This window comes from Rhodamnia argentea, chromosome 4, assembly GCF_020921035.1.
Source record: "Rhodamnia argentea isolate NSW1041297 chromosome 4, ASM2092103v1, whole genome shotgun sequence".
In the NCBI taxonomy this organism is placed as follows: domain Eukaryota; kingdom Viridiplantae; phylum Streptophyta; class Magnoliopsida; order Myrtales; family Myrtaceae; genus Rhodamnia; species Rhodamnia argentea.
Window position 1 is genome coordinate 30664451 of NC_063153.1, and position 5265 is coordinate 30669715.

Genomic DNA, 5265 nt, shown 5'->3' on the forward strand with positions numbered 1-5265 from the left:
ATGATTTAAAGCCAAATCTTCGCTTTCTGAAATTATTGCCCAATTCACTGTCGACCACAATATTACATCCTCAAGTTTAGTCATTGGCAATTCAAGATTACGATCATACAATCTAACTAACTATTTGTCCAAGCATTCCTTGTTCGCTTCCCGAACCTCACATTGTCAATTAATTAGGGCCTTTACACAACAATCGGTATCTAAAATAATCAGAAACCAACACAATTTCAAACCTATGACCCTCCAAAATTACTCCTCGAACTTCACATCCGGCGCCATTGATAGGTCATTCCTATCTCGACTTATCGTTCATAGCTAACTCATTAAACCTCAAGCATATTCATCGGTTCCACCCTATGCATAACATTTCCAGTTCTCGTTTGCTTCTTTGCTACTCTCCACCTTGTCGCTATTCATAGCCATCGATAAAAGTCGATAACTAGAACCATTAGCATATCATACCAATCCAAACTTATATAATCCACCAACACTAGTCGCCTCACTCCAAACTTCATCATCACAAGTTAAGCTTGTTAATAAGTCCTTTCCATTTCAACTTATCGTCCTTCTTCAGGATTGCATCAAGGGCATGGTTACTACGTATAACTTTTCCACAAAATGTCTGTACTAATCCGCTAGACCCAAGAAACTTCGAACTCCTATCACCCTCGATGGCCTCGGCAAATCCGTGACCGCTCTTATCTTAGACGGATCCATAGTTATCCCTTCATCAGAAACCATGTAGTCTAGGAATGACACACGAGCCGACCGTAACTCGTACTTATTGAACTTAGCATACAACCGGTATTCTCTATGGATACTCAAGACCGTCCTCGAAGGTCACTCCCGATTCCCTTAATTCCTCAAGTACACCAAGGTATCGTCTACGAACACCATCACCGACTAATCCAAGTATTCCTTAATCACTCCTTTCGTCAAATCCACAATGCAAAGCAAGGGCACTTGTCGATCCAATAGCGTCATGGGGAGCTCCTAACGTCCATAACGCATTCTAGATGGAGCTTTTAGTATATCCCATTTCTTAATCCTCACTAATGATATTGCATTCGTAGCTCAATCTTGAGAAACATCGAAGCTCCTTGTAGTTGGTCTAGTACATCATCTATTTCCAACAACGAATACACGTTCTTGTTCATCACTTGGTTAAGGGATTTGTAGTCGACGCATAATCCCAATTATCCATTTTTTTTTTTTTTTTTTTTTTGCGAACACACGGGTGCTCCCTACTACTGGGCATTGGAGTGGATAAGTCCTTTATCTACACTTCATACATCCGCATTTAAGCCCTCAAGCTCCGACAACACCATCCTATAAAGTGCCTTAAAGATCGGCTCCACCCCGTGGGTCAACTCTACCATAAACTCTGTTTTCCTTGTTTTGGTAGTACCTTGGCGATTCTTGAGAAAAGACGTCCAAAAATCCACATTAACTACGTACGCTAAGTAACCTCGACGACCACTATTCGGCAGACGAATCGCCTCAAGCGACGAAGCTAACAAAGTTGAGGTTCCTCCTCGATTACCATCAAACTCAAAACTAATCCCACTCAACGGGTTAAACCACCTCGCCTTTTGACAACATCCACCGTAGCTCTCGGACAATCCACACTAGTCGTTATCGTAAACCAAATTTCCCCTGCACAATCGAATCTATCTTCTCCACCCGACCACGTATAATCAACTTACACTCATAACATCATACCACGGATACTACCATATCCTTTAGCGACGTTGAAGTCCCGAAGACCGATCTCAGTAGTTCCAAACTTAACTCAACCGGTTTAGCAAACTACTCAACCAACAGGTACCTTACGAGGCCCCGTTCACCCCAAAACATTAACGAAAACTCGGGCATACAGCCTTAAAACTTAAGTTGCAAACACATGCATAGAATTTTCAATCTTACTAACTATCCCAAATCCCAACGCTCCTTATCACTCCAAACCAATGACCGGATGGATCAGGCCGACCTTGCTCTGATACCACCTTGGGCGGGGATGTCACGCCCCGACTCTCGAGCCCGCGACATCCCTACCAAATCGCCACGAGGTCACGAAGGATAACGTCCCGGGCGCGTTATCGACCTTTCAATTATATACGCATGCGGAAACGGTTTACTCCCGGACAACATAAAAACAAACGGGGATAGCATAGCGAGAAATACATACCAAGGCGGATAAACAAAAGGTAACATATACGATCACCAAACAAACGAGATGAGCCTTAACCCTACTCGAGCTACAGAAAGATATACAACCCCATACTTCGGGGCGGCTCACTAGACCTCAAAAGGTCACTAGGTCGGATAAGGTTAACTTCTCATCTACTCCAAAAGACTACCCTCATAACCTGGCCTTGGTGTCCGCAAAGCTCCATCACTTGGGACCCGAAAGTGGTTCCCACAACGGGGTGAGATATAAATCTCGGTGAATCAAGCCTAAGCTCGGTTAGGACACCGATTCACCTAAAACATCCTAACCACGAGGATTATAACACCACGATATAACCATATATCCAACAATCATATCACATGACAATAATCACCCACATGCATACTTACCGACCTTGACCACACATAATGCAATGCTTGACTCCACTCAACGACCCACATCGGACAACCATCCGAACACGCATCACACTCACAAGTATGCACTTTGGACACCACACAAGTCCATTTATTAACGATGATCGCGCCCTTGGCGCCACGGTGATGAGGATCCACGCGACCGGCGCGATCGACTCTCACAATTAATGCGATCCCGCATTCTTCAGAGCGGGCCAAGGCTCACGTTCCTTTTCCCTCTCGGCAACGGCTACTACAAGCGGTGTATCCAGTGCACTCGCACGGCACGGCAAGTAGGCATCCCTATACGGGGCTTCGGTCCATCACAAGCTGCGACCGGCATCCGATGATCCCTTAAAACCGTACGTACCATACGGGGCATGAATTATCGTGCTTCTAGCAAGTCGTGTGGTTCCATAAAAATGGTCCGGTGTGTACTATGTGTACGATACGAACTTGCTAGGGAAACCCATCATCGTTCCGTCATATGACCATACAAAGACACCCGACACATCAATCAATTTATTCTCTTTGATTTAGGTCGGATGCTCACACAAACGTGCTCAAAGACTCGGCCCCAAGGCCATTTTCATGCTAAAATATGTCTTTGATCTTGCACACGGTCATATGCATATGCAGACGCCAATTCACTCAACGAGCATCCGGGATGCTCAAATCAACATTTCAAGGTGGCGATCCGCCCAAACAAAGTCATCAATTCAACACGAATAAACCAATTCAATTAGGCCACATAAGGACTCAATTTCGTGCCGTAGTCATTAATTAGCCAATTTGATTTAAAATCGCCAATCGATCGCTCGTCCTTAACCTATCGCTCGCTCGCGATCAAATCACAATATACAGTCAAATTCATCTAACAACAATTAGCCACAGACAATTCTAATTTAATCGATTATGGTCATTTACCCTAATCCGGGTTTCTAACTAATCCGACCATAATCAAATCTACCTAATTGCCCTACCGACTAGCTAACTAATTCTAGGCGCAATTAGCGCCCTAACCAAGGATTAGGGTCAACTCACGGTTTTAACTAGCTCGGGCGGTCTCAACTCGAGCGGCGGTGACACGAACTCGGCCCCACGCGCGACGATTATTGGCGATCTTTGAAAATTCCTCGGCACGAACTCTGAGACCGGTGTCGAAAAATACTGATCACCGCGGAGTTACTGTTCACGGCCGGCCGGCGGCACTATTCACGCCGGGTACTATTCACGAGCACTGTTCACCGATCACTGTTCACCCGGTACTGTTCACTGTCACTGTTCGCGAAATACTGTTCACCCGAACACTGTTCACGGCACTGTTCACCCGAACGGAAAATCTTGGCTCCACGCTCTCGGGACGACGACGAGGCTGCGATTCCGGTGGCGGAACACCCGGATCTAGTGGGTCTCGGGCGAGGAACAAAGGAGGCCGAGGTGAGGGGGCTCGATCGGCGTCGGGTGAGGTCTCGGGTCCTCGGATCTCGCGGCTTGAGCGATGGTGGCGGCTCACGGTGGGACGGTCGACGACGACGCGGTGCGGTGGAGGAGCGGCGTGAAGCTACGAGGCCGAGAGGGAGGGATGAAGTCGCGGGGTCTCGGCGATTCGGCCGTCGCGGCGTCCAGCTTGGTTGCTGGTGGGGCGGCGACGCAAGGCGGAGCTGCGGTGGTGGCTGGTGGGCGACGAAGTGGCGCGGCGATGGAGTTGGCCGGGCGAAGCAGCTGCAGCTTCGGTTCTTGGTGGGGGGCGTCGCACAGAAACCAGAGAAGAAGAGGAAGAAGAAAGTGAACAGGAGGAGGGGGGGTGGTCTGGTCGCAAAAGGAGAAGAAGAAGAAGAAGAAAAGGAAAAGTCAAGTGGGGGAAAAAGGGGTCTGATCACACGGCAGAAAGAAAGGAAAAAGGGGGAAAGAAAGGGAGAGAGAGAGAGAGAGATCACGTGGGAGGTGGGGGAGGAAAAAGGAAGAGAGAGAAGATGATGGTGATGGGTTGGTGAAGACTTGACCAAAGGGGCCCACCATGGATTTGAATAAATTTTGTCTCACATGCATTATTGGTGGGGCAAAATGGTAATTCGATAACTCGGGACCGATCGGATTTTTGGCTCAATCGGTAGAAAATAAATTTGGATTTCTACGGACTAGGGTTGGTCCGGGAAATGGTCTAGGCACGACGAATAAAAATCCTAAGTCGCGATGACCACGATTTCGAGACCCAATCGAAATCGAACGACAAATCGGGAAACGTCCAAAAATCGTCACTTACGTCCTTTTGATCCGAAATTTTATACCAACTAGAATTCCACAATAATCCTTTTTATTGAACTCGGTCTCTTAACAAACTACGAAATTCCAGGGCGTCACATTAACCCTTAAAATAATTTAGTGACATGGCATTTTTAATTCAAACAATTTAGTAACATGGCTTTTTTTAAATAAAAAATTAGTTCCACTTGTGCAAAGAGAATGACGTTGCTCGGTCTTAGTGGCTAGGATGTCTTAAACTTATAGCACTTAAGTGATCACTTTCGGAAAAAACACGGCACTCAAAACGACCATAATTTACAACTTATGGCACTAAAAGCCGCTCCGCGAAATTGGCTAAACGACAACGTTTGTGCTTTGCAAGTCGACTAGGATCTCTAGTGAGCCATGTATGATCGATTAGTTAATAAAGAATTG